This window comes from Chionomys nivalis, chromosome 22, assembly GCF_950005125.1.
Source record: "Chionomys nivalis chromosome 22, mChiNiv1.1, whole genome shotgun sequence".
Taxonomy (NCBI): Eukaryota; Metazoa; Chordata; class Mammalia; order Rodentia; family Cricetidae; genus Chionomys; species Chionomys nivalis.
The window spans coordinates 51,217,179-51,229,582 of NC_080107.1; the positions used below are offsets into that span (position 1 = coordinate 51,217,179).

Sequence of the window (12,404 nt, forward strand, 5' to 3'; positions counted from 1 at the left end):
TGACACAACGACTCTTATACAGGAAAACATCGAATTGGGGCTGGCTTACAGTGTCATCATGGCGGGAAGCATGGCGACATGCAGGCAGCCATGGTGCTGGAGAGGTAGCTGAGAGTTCTACATCTGGATGAAGGCAGTAGGAAGAGCAACTGACTCTGAAACCTCGAAGCCCACCCCCAGTGACACACTTCCCAACAGTGCCACCCGCTGTGGGCTTACGCGGGCCATTTCCATCAAACCGTCACACCGTGTTTCTGGGCTTCCCTTCCCATTGTCTATTCTGGCACCAACCTGTGGTCGCCACTCCTAAGACTAAATCCTGAGGACACTGTGCACAGTCAGTAAGGCCCCAGGAAGTTCAACGCACATCTTGTGGTGCTGACTCAAGAGTCACTTGTGACTCTTCCTTGAATGGCCTGTCAGCATCCCACTTCCAGGTAGTCCCTACACCAGGCCGTTCATGCTGTCCGTGTGCCCGCTTCTCCCTGGCCCTGGCTGTGTGGCACATTCCTGTACTACTCCGCCCCAAGATGTCTCTTTGGCAACACCAATGACGCTCTTCCACATCCATTCTGTTCCTGGATATGTCTCTCTGTCCTCACACACTTCAGCTCACAGGTCAGCCCCTCAGGGTTCTGTGAGCCACATCCCAGCCCACTCATGTCTATAGCATATGGGGTATATTAGATTCCTGGGAGCAGGGAGTGGGAGGCAGTTTTCATCAAATTTGTCGCATTGTATGGAGGTTGGAGTGAAAATGGCACCATAGGCCCTTAGGCAGTGGCACCATTAGGAGGTGTGGCCTTGTTGGAGGAGGTGTGTCACTCAGGGTAGGTGTTAAGGGTTCAAAAGCCAAATCAGGCCCAGTGGCTCTCTCTCCTGCTCCTGAACGGAACTCTCAGCTCCTTCTCCAGCACCGTGTCTGCCTGTCTGCTGTCATATGACCCCACAACGTGACGATAACGGACTGAACCTCTGAGCTGTAAGCCAGCCCCAATTAAATGCTTTCCTATAGAAGATCTGCCGTAGCCGTGGTGTCTCCTCACAGCAATATAACCATGACTAAGACACATTGGGAAAGTCTGCTTTTAACAATGGCATAAACTGACCAGGAGCGTCTCAAAGCCGTGACGCTTATTCCATAAGCCCCTGGGAACGGGGAAAAAAAGCCTGAGAGACGAACGTACTGGAAAGCTCTGCCCAAGTGGTCCCCTTCTCAGACCAGCCCAAGGAGCCAACCTCTAGGGAAGACATGTGTAGAAATCCAGAAGACCTGGTCACATCTTCTTTCAAGTGGACCCTAACTCTGGACTCAAAGCAAGAACGGGCGGAGGATCAGAACCAGGCATTACAAAGGAAAACCTCTTTCAATGTTTCATGGCATGGAGGGTCTGGGTTGCGAACCCTCCTCCTGCGTGTGCACACCCAGCTCGTCAGCAGAGTGGGTATTCCTAGGGTGCGCGAGGCTCCTTCAGCAGAAGCGCTATTGTCACCATCATCTGGACTTCAGACAGTAAATAAAGGGCAGGTGCTTATTTTTCACACAAAATGAAGTATTTTCCCCACGACAGTTGTAGAAAGAAAAATGGGGTGGTAGGTAAACTGACACTCTTACCAGAAATTAGCTCCTAAATCACTGTGTAAGTGGTGATGGCTGACGTTGTGAGCACTCAGGAATTTTCATCAAGAGGAAGAAGGAGGTGCGCAGTGTGGATGCACCGAGGGTGGAAACGGGAAGACAGGGAGGTGCGCGGTGTGGATGCAGAAAGGGTGGAAATGAGAAGACAGGGAGGTGCGCAGTGCGGATGCACAGAGTGTGGAAACAGGAAGACAGGGAGGTGCTCAGTGTGGATGCACACAGTGTGGAAATGGGAAGACAGGGAGGTGCGCGGTGTGGATGTACACAGTGTGGAAACGGGAAGACAGGGAGGTGAGCGGTGTGGATGCTGAGTATGGAAACGGGAAGACAGGGAGGTGCGCGATGAGGATGCTCAGAGTGTGGAAACAGGAAGACAGGGAGGTGCGCAGTGTGGATGCAGAAAGGGTGGAAACAGGAAGACAGGGAGGTGCGCAGTGTGGATGCACACAGTGTGGAAATGGGAAGACAGGGAGGTGCGCGGTGTGGATGCAGAAAGGGTGGAAATGAGAAGACAGGGAGGTGCGCAGTGTGGATGCACACAGTGTGGAAATGGGAAGACAGGGAGGTGCGCAGTGTGGATGCACACAGTGTGGAAATGGGAAGACAGGGAGGTGCGCAGTGTGGATGCACACAGTGTGGAAACGGGAAGACAGGGAGGTGCGCAGTGTGGATGCACACAGTGTGGAAACGGGAAGACAGGGAGGTGCGTGGTGTGGATGCAGAAAGGGTGGAAATGAGAAGACAGGGAGGTGCGCAGTGTGGATGCACACAGTGTGGAAATGGGAAGACAGGGAGGTGCGCGGTGTGGATGCACACAGTGTGGAAACGGGAAGACAGGGAGGTGCGCGATGAGGATGCTCAGAGTGTGGAAACAGGAAGACAGGGAATGCGCAGTGTGGATGCAGAAAGGGTAGAAACAGGAAGACAGGGAGGTGCGTGGTGTGGATGCAGAAAGGGTGGAAATGAGAAGACAGGGAGGTGCACAGTGTGGATGCACACAGTGTGGAAACGGGAAGACAGGGAGGTGCACGGTGTGGATACACACAGTGTGGAAACGGGAAGACAGGTGTGCAGTGTGGATGCACACAGTGTGGAAACGGGAAGACAGGGAGGTGCGCAGTGTGGATACACACAGTGTGGAAACGGGAAGACAGGGAGGTGCGCAGTGTGGATACACACAGTGTGGAAACGGGAAGACAGGGAGGTGTGCAGTGTGGATGCACACAGTGTGGAAACGGGAAGACAGGGAGGTGCGCGGTGTGGATGCACCGAGGGTGGAAATGGCTCAGGGACCGCTCAGGCACAAACCCGCTCTCCATGAACCTCTGTGGAGCAGTCTTTGGCTGCAGTCCCGTTCCAGACACAGAGACAGGATGAGGGTGGCATCTCATCTCTGAATAAACCAGGACTACAAACCAGTTCTCCAGCGCTCCCTCTGGTTTACTATGCCCTTATTCTAAAGCACATCATGGCTCACACCGGGAACACAAAATTCTGATTATTGTTTAATTTTTAAAAAAGACTTTTAAAAGTATCGATTGCTTTTTATTTATATTATTTATTTATTTCCTTTTATTTTTTAAGAGCAAGGTCTCATGCAGTCCACGTTGAGGGTGATCTTAAACTTCTGATCCTCCTGACTCCACCTCCCCACTGCTGGGGTTACAGGCATGCACTCCTACATGCAGTTTTATGTGGTGATCAAACACAGGGCTTTCTGCATGGGAGGTAGGCACGCTGCCAACTGAGTCATATCTTCAGCTGTGAGCTTTTTGTTTCCGATTATAAAAGTTTTTTAAGTTCTTTGTAGACCTTTGGAGAGAAGTATAAAGGAATCAAAATGATTCCTAATCCCAGCTTTTGAATATAGACACTAACAATGTTTAGATGCCTGTATTTAGGGTTAGGATGACAGGACATGTATTTAAGCTGTCGCTCACCCCACGCACATTTCTCATGGACATCCACACAGTCAGAATTAAGCCTTAACCATAAGGAAGCTAGCATTCCTCCTCAGTCAGAGACGTAATGGCCGACTGGCTTGTCATTGGCCTAGCCACCCAGTGTCCAGCCCATCCTCACCCAGCACAGATGTCGCAGTGTGTTAGCTACAAGTGACTTTGGTGTGCAACATACACAGAAGCCACCATTTAAACACGTTTAAAGTGTGCGGCTCAGTGGCATTTAGGTCTTTCATGAGGTTTAGCACCATCGCTGTCATCTAGTTCTAGAACATTTCACAATGCCATTTCAGAAATTTAACCCAGGTAGACAGGATCAGATCTATGTAGCGGCAGACTGTTTAAGACAGGACATGGTCTGAGGAGCAGCCTTAGTTTGGATTGCCAGATGGGGACCTCATCACCTCCATCCAGCACGTTCAGACTAGACAGGTCTTCCCCATGTCACTCCAGGCGATGAGGGTGTCCTCTTCTGGAGACACGTCTGTCCAGCACGCACCTTTCACCACTCCTCCAGGTGGTGTGCACCTCCGATGGCTGCCCTCCCTCCCTCCCTCCCTCCCTCCCTCCCTCCCTCCCTCCCTCCCTCCCTCCCTCCCTTCCTCCCTCCCAGCCACCAGTGCCCAGCATGCACCTCTGATGGCTGCCCTCCCAGATGCCCATGCCCCTTCACAGACCCTGGAGCACAGCCGTCCAGGGAAGGGGTTTTCCTCACCTGGGAAGTACTAAAGATGCAGTTGATGTATAAGGGGAAATAAAAGGATGAGGAATGGCTTCTTTGCTGGAGATAATTGCAATTATCACACTGAGACCCAAGCCATCACAGATACTGTAAAAATCCCGTTTTTACTTAATAGCATTTTAATGGAAATGTCAGGCTTTTGGAATAAAAGTGACTGGTAAAGAAAACATAAATCAAGTTTACTAGTCCTTTGGGATCGTTTCTGGAAAAAACTGAATTTGGTATATCCTTGATTCATTAAAACAGAGGAAAGAATCCTGGAATGTTTTATCTATTATCATTTTTCAAACAAAGTGGAATTCTTTTTCATGAAAACGTGTGCGAGAAAACCACCTGTCTCTGTTTTGTTTGGAAACCTCACTGCTAAAAGTCGCCACCAATTATTAGGGACCTTCTACATGTCCAAAACTGAGCTAACCAGTTTACCTCGGTCATCCCATTGTTTCCAATGACAGGCTTCTGAAGGAGGTAGAAACCATTGCCCCTTCACAGGGTGGCCAGGTGACATTTGCCCAAGTTCACGCCATCAGCTGAGGGATCAGCATGACCCTAGGGCAGCTCCCCCATGCCCAAGCAGGCTCACTATACGGTTCTTATGCTTCCTTGATTTCAGTCAAATCCGAGGCTTTTCTCCTTCTCTATAAGCTATATCTAGTCCCAGAGATGAAGAGGTGGCTATGGCAAGACCAAATCCTAGTCTCACAGGACTCTCTCTAGAGGAATACCTTCCATCTCCTGTTGAGTATGCCTTCAGTCATTTTCCTCTCGGAGCTATTTCCTAAGCACTGGTACGTCCCGGGAGCTTGTCCCTGCTGCCCAGAGGCGCATGGCTGAACGGGGGCAGGGAGAGGCCCATATGAACCACACTGCTAGAGTCATGTCCAAAGGGCCAGCGCAGATTTTGGTCTCAATACTGATTTCTAGAGAAGTTTGCTTGGTTTGGAAGTGAGGGAGACTATGGGAGGTTTCAATGCAAGGGGAGGCATGATGGGAACTGGCCACAGTGAGGGAGATCAGCTAGAAACACAGACGACTTTTAAAGAAGGACCTTAGGAAACTCCTGGAACAGTCTAGAATTCAAGGGAGTCTGACATTTTGGATTCTATGAACCATGTTGGATAAGGAAGACTTGCCTTAGGGTGCACATTAAATCAAAGTTGTTCGGGTACACACACACACATGCACACACATACATATATGCATACATATGCTTAATTTTTGTGACTGTGATTTTTGAGATATGATGTTGATGTTGCACCTATAAAATTAATGCTTGAGACTCATATAACAGAGTTATCAGAAAGATGTAAAATAATCTAATGAGATTTTAAGTAGGTTTATGATTTTGTGTTGGGCTTCATCAGTGGCTGTTCTGGACTGCAAGAAGCCCTTGTGTTGGGCTGCATGAAGCCCTTAGCACAGGGGTTGGACATCATGGTACATCAACCATCTAGAAAGTGGGGCCCATGGACTTGCTGCTTTGGTGTCTCCTGAGGACTTGCCAGAAATGATCATTCATGCTGTAGAAACTTTGTATGGGCTGGGCCAATAATCTGGGAGGTTCAGACTCAGGGCGGAGTCGGAGACTCACTATTAGACAACAGCAGATGAGATCTGCCTAAGCCAGAGCCAGTGGATGAGCATGGAGCTAGGCAGCCACTGCAAAGGACTTCCTGGGTAGAAATGGCAACCGCTGTTTAAAAATAGGGACAAGGAGGCCGAGAATCGGCAGGATACAGGCAAAGCTGTGTCCTGAGAGGACGCCCTGCGGCCTGGGGGCTCTACAGGACAGAGATGTCGTAGGCCTCTTTCCCTGCTGTTTGGCATGGTCCCTCCATCGCTAGATGTCAAAAGTGCACGTAGCTCACCGCTGCTCGTGGAGAAATGCTAACCACGCTCCATGCAGTGCCTTAAATTAGGACTGCAGCTAATTTAAAGCGTCTCAGGATGAAGTCGCTAAAAATAAATGTAGCTACCAAAATGCCCAGCTCCGTCACTTGATATATCTCTGCCATGACAGAGCCCCATTTGCTTGATTGGTTACATGATGCAGTTTGAAGAGGAGATACAGACTGTGGCTGAGCAGGGCCGACCGGGCACACGCTCCCAAGAGATGAAGAAAGAACTCAAAGAGAAGCCTCTGTTGACATATTCAAGTCCTTTTAAGAGGCAGACCCAGGCAGAGGATAGTCCTACCCGCGCGGCTCCCTCCTCCAAACTCTGGCCACTCCCACCCCATGTGATCTCTTTCTCTGAGGCAGGACATACCCTCACTAGCAACATGCACACTGTTGCCGCCATTGGTGTCAGCCAGTAAATACAGCGGGTTTTAATTCTGTGCCTTCTGTAAAATCTCAAAAAGTGGATATTTTATTTACTTATTCTTCTCTCATACAATATATCCTAACTGCAGCCTCCTCTCCTTCCAGTCCCCTTCTCCTCCCCAGATCCACTGCTCCTGTTTTCCTTCAGAAAGGAGCAGACCTCCCAGGGACATCAACCAAACATGGTGTAACAGGAAGCAATAAGACCAGGCACATCCTCTCATATCAAGGCTGGATGAGGAGATCCAGTAGGAGGAAATAGGTCCCACAAGCAGGCAAGAGAATCAGAGACACCCTGACTTGCGTTGTTTGGAGTCCAACAAAACCCAAAGCTAAAGAGCACAGCATGTATGCAGAAGGCCTGGTATAGACCATGACAAAGTGGATGCTATATTCCTACTTTACAGGAAGGGGAACCAAGACATAGGAAGACAAACCAATGCACAGTAGAGCCAGGATAGAAAAATGCGCATATATATCTATATATTTGTATACACATGTATACATGCATGTAAATCTAGATTCCACACATGAGAGAAACATGATATTTTAGGTGGCTCCATTTTAGATATGAGCGAAATGTGTTCAGACAAGTCAACCACCTTGCAAAAGTCACCCCGCTATTAAATTTGAACGCAGAGTTGTTTAGGTTCAAAACTGGACACTTTCTCTTCATTTTCTCAGCTCAACTCATTTTCTTCTCCTTATGGAGAGAATCTTTTACTTTATTCTGCAAAGAAGGCTTAACGGGGACAATGGATGAGGGTGGGCACAGCCAGTGCCAGCATGAAATGGGGGTGCTGCCTAAGGTCTAAATCCAACCTTCTATGAGGCACCAACACGAACCAATGAAGCAGCTTCTGGGAGGTCAATCGCTCATCTGAATGTACTTGCCCGATATTGCTTGCCAGACAGATCAGTTTGTTACTTGACCACCATCGTCTCTTGTAACTCATGACACAGAGTGTTTGTGGAATGCAAAGCAGCAAGGAAGCCGAAGGCAACAGCAGCCCGTCTCTCTTCCTGCTGGGGGATGCTTCACGGAACCATGACCTGGGCTGGCGCTTGAGCGTTTTCTTGCTTGGCCAGACAATGAATCGGCAGCAGGAAAGATGTGAGGACCCAGTCTCGTGGCTGCTTCCCTAGACCTGAAGGCGAGTCTTTTGGGAGCTGGAGAGCCCTTTAGGGGTCACCGGGCCCAGCTCTCTCGTTTTCATTTTCCAGACGAACGACCTGACAGCTCATTTTCCACAGGCCTCCCAGTAAGTGTGGCAGGGCACTCTTCGTGTCAAGGGCCTCCCTGCTGTCCCCTGGCTATGCTGCAGTGCAGCCAGTAGGTGGCATGTTCTGTGCACACTGCTCGGGAAGCCATGCCACTGCGGCGCCTCTCTGCTGGGACATGGGCCTGGTGAGCTTGATGCTTGGGGGTCAGGAGATCGGTAAATCAAGGAATAGTTGGATCATCTCTCTGCTGCTTGAAGCCACATGACCTTAGGCAACTCACATAATCTCAAAGGTTTATGTAAGACAGAGCAATAACGGTTCCCGGGCCCACAGACCTGATAGAGGTAACAGTAAGCAGAGAGTGGAACATGAGCTTACACAGATCCTTGGTCCTGTCGGCCACTTCTATCACAATCACATGGTTCTTCTTCATCTCAAAAGTCACCAGTCGACTCCAGCCCCACCTCATGTAACTAACACAGCGTTGTCTTCACTGCTCGGGCTGCCTAGGCCAAGGAGATTTTTCTTCTTCTAGCCTAGACTGGGCTCCATGGTGCCCATGAGAACTCACTAACCACATCTTCCCTGATGTTTAATCTTGGCTCAGGGTTTCTGCTATCCTAACATCCTGTGCTGATGGAGGTGTTGCTCCCCCCCACCCCCACCCCCATCTACCAGGAACAGTAAACACAGAAGTTAGAGGGCGCCACAATGATTTGCCTCATTTTCTTTCTGAAATAACTTAGCGAAGTAGAGGCCAAGTCTTTGCTTGAGGGGAGAGACTTCTCGTGAGAGGCCAAGGCCAGGTCCCATCTTCATGATCCCCGGCTCAGAGTTTTTTTTTTGTTTGTTTTTTTTTTTTTTTTTGGTTTTTTCGAGACAGGGTTTCTCTGTGGTTTTGGAGCCTGTCCTGGAACTAGCTCTTGTAGACCAGGCTGGTCTCGAACTCACAGAGATCCGCCTGCCTCTGCCTCCCGAGTGCTGGGATTAAAGGTGTGCGCCACCACCGCCCGGCTCAGCTCAGAGTTTTTGTGTGAGCAAAGAGGAGGAAAAATATTACATTGAGCTGGGATGCCCGGTGGCTGGAACCCCACATGGATTTTGAGCACTTTGGCCGGGGGGGGGGGGGTGACACTCGTCCGGGCTTCACTTTTCTCTGGAACCCAGAGAATATTCTTCAAAGTCTGAGGTTGCCCTGAACGGTGTCCTGTCCTGAGGCATGCTAGGCCAGATCCCCAAGTGGAACGCTAGTGCCTCGTGTTATCTCCTGAACACCAGCCTTTTCTTCCCTGCCTACCTTCCCTCCCTTGGCAAGTGTGTTCGCTCATCACTCAACTGTCCCATCTTTTCTTTACCTCTATAGTTTTCTAGGAGGAAAGGCACCTTCCTTTGTCCATCATCTTCCTGACTGTACATCATCATACTCTATGTTGTCGCTTGTTTGGTTTTTTGAGACAGGCTTTCTCTGTGTGACCCTGGCTGTCCTGGACCTTGCTCTGTAGACCAGGCTGGCCTCAACCTTAGAGATCTGCCTGCCTCTTCCTCCCGAGTGCTGGGGTTAAAGGTGTGCACCACTATGCCTGATCATCATCATATTCTTGATCACTACCAAATTGTCAACTTCATTATCGTCACAACCATCACCTTTATCATCATTTTCATTCCCTACACTGGTATCAACATAGTCAACACCATCACCTTGATAACGGTCATCACCATCTCCATCATTACCATTGTTTCTATCATCTCTACTGTCACCTTCATAGTCATCACCATCATCATGGTCATGGTCCTTTTCATCACTGTTACTATCATCGTCACTATCATCAGGATCACAATAATTTCTGCCATCACCATCCTCTTCAGGATCATCACCATGACCACCTCCATTACCACCATTGTCATTATCATTGCTGTCATCATTATCTTCATCACCATTATTATCATGAAATTCACTGAGAACTCATTCTCTGATCTTCAGGATGCAAAGAACAAAATACACTTGATTTTCTTTCTTCACAGAACTTATCAAGCTTAAATGACTAATTTTTTAACTGTCCATGGAATATCTGTTTCTTTCTGAAAAATTCCAGAAGTGCAGGCTCTGTAGTTGCTTGACCTATGACTAAACTTGTCGTTCTTACAAAGCCTCATTGTGCACACATGTTGTAGTGAGTATATTCATATTTGAAAGAGTTTTCACAACACTTTAGACACAATGACTGACCTGAGTTTACATCTGGTGGCCTCAGTGAGGAGGGTGTGATTAGAACTCTATGCTGTACCCCATGTTCCTAATCCCTATCCATCTCTACTGTGGGTTGTCAGAGCAAACCTTTCTTCTCCCTTTTCTCTCTCAGTCACTGCGAGATCCCTCATGCACTCTGGGAAATGAAAATTTCCTGGTGGATTCGGCAAGAGACTATGTGACAATTGTAATCAGCGGTTGTATTAGCCTGCCCCACCACCTCCAGAATTAGCAGGAAAGGCTAACTTGAGCTTTCATTATGCAGCTCTGCTAATGAAGGGATCCTCTTAATTACACACTCAGTGCAAGGCTGCAACACAAAACAGTTTAGTATTTAAACACAGCTCTGTGTCAAAGTACGGGCTGCGTGAATGCGGGGGAAATGGGGACAGCCATGTGTGTAGATGGCATCTTTGCTAAAGCTGCTTTCTTCTTGGCATCCAATGTCACCCAAACCCAATCCATTGTCTGCAGAGGCCCTACATCTCTCTTGACTACTGTGTATCCCAGGAGTCCTCATTCAGTGCTTTCACAGGACTCTACCAGGCTAGAGAGTGGCTCAGCAGACTTCCAGTCAACTCTGTTACTGGCTGATTTTCTGGGAGCATTCTCTTAACCTCATAGTGCCAGCACCCCTACCCGAACCCTGAAGGACTGGTGTTGAACCCCAAACCACCTTCCCTCAGTGACATGGGGCTCACAACATTTGTATCCCACTTTCTTTGTAAACCACTCAGTAGGAGTTCTGAGTTAATGTGAGGGGGCCCTTCAGGGACAATCCATTCTCAGGAAAGGACATCCCCTTCCTGTGTGTGCATCTGGTCCCTCTCCAGTAGACAGCAATTCTCCTATGTGCTGAGTGTCAGTCTGTGGCTTCCAGAGCCAGACCTCATGCCCAGGGATGTATGCAGGCACCTGGGTCCGGGAGGCTGAAGACCTGTGTACCCTTCATCTCCAGTCAGGTTCTGATTCTCTTTGTCCTTCACAGCTCCCCTTAGAGACCAGCCACAGCCTCTTTCCTCCCTCCCACTCTGAAGTATATTTCCTGCATTTCTCATAGTACTTCTTGTGGAATGCATCATTTTCTAAACTGGCAGCATGGCCATTTCTCCTGAAAGACTGTTGGAAACAAGTGACTTGTGTTCCCCTGGTCTCCGTACATTTCACACGTGTGAGGAAGGCCTGCTAGTGAGTGACCGTGTAATCAATGTGTTCTTGAACAGTTATGACAGGAAGACTCAGGGTGATTCTGGCTGAAGGCATGCATACCATTTGCTGGATGTCATTGTCAGGCAAGTATTTGACTTCCTTAAGATTAACTACATGGCTAATACAGTTACTAACTCATAATGATAAGAATAACTTCATCCTGGATCCATCTTGTACTAACTGTATGTCTCTTAGGAAACTGTGTTCTTGCTCAGCCTCAGTTTCCCTTTGGTGAAATGGAAATGGACGGTATAGTCTGGCTCCCAGAGCTGTGGAGGGATTCGGTGGGAGCACAAAAATAAGGGGCTGGCATCCTGCCTGACTGACTCATGGTGTGGAAAGCTGTTGTCACTCATAGGATGTGTGTGTGTGTGCGCGCACACACACATGCACATACATGTATACCTGTGAGTGAGATAGATAGACAGACAGACAGACATATAGGCCATCTTGTTATGTAGCTTAAGATGGTCTTGAACTCAAGATCCTCCAGCCTCAATCTCCCAAGAACTGTCATGTCCCACTGGACACATATTTTATCAAGTACCCACTCCGCAGTGAGGGACAGAAGGTCAGTTCAAGAACACCTTGTCCAGGAGAGTCCACCTCCTCCATTCTACAATCTCCTTTTCCTTAAAGGACTCTGGCCCTAACGAAATTTGGTGTTTTCTTTTGTTGCTGCTGTTTTATTTTGTTATGTTTTGAATCAGCTAATAAATTAGGCATGCATATTAACCATCAGGTCCAAAGAGAAAGTCTGACTTTTTTCTTTTATGCGATTTTGAATCCCCCTAACGAAGAGTTGTTGTCAAAATCCATTAAAGTATTTAATTTCTCTTATCACTGCTCAATTCCCTGAGCAGACATCCAGACAGTGTGCTGTGCTGTTTCTTACAGAAGCACCAACTGTTTAGTTATGGCAGTACATGCTTTAGGTGATGTCTCCCCAACGAGTAGAGAGGCCACGTTGATTTCAAGCACAAGGTTAAGTTGAGGTGGTGGAGCGGTAAGAGACGCAGGCATTGTGGAGATCAAACAGGCTTGCCCTGTTTACTAG

General features: G+C 48.4%; 1 protein-coding gene across 2 annotated transcripts in view; it reads right to left on the reverse strand.

Moving 5' to 3' along the window:
* The window catches only part of Ttll11 (tubulin tyrosine ligase like 11), a 234,034-nt gene that overhangs the window by 47,122 nt on the left and 174,508 nt on the right, over positions 1-12,404 (reverse strand). The window lies entirely within an intron of this gene.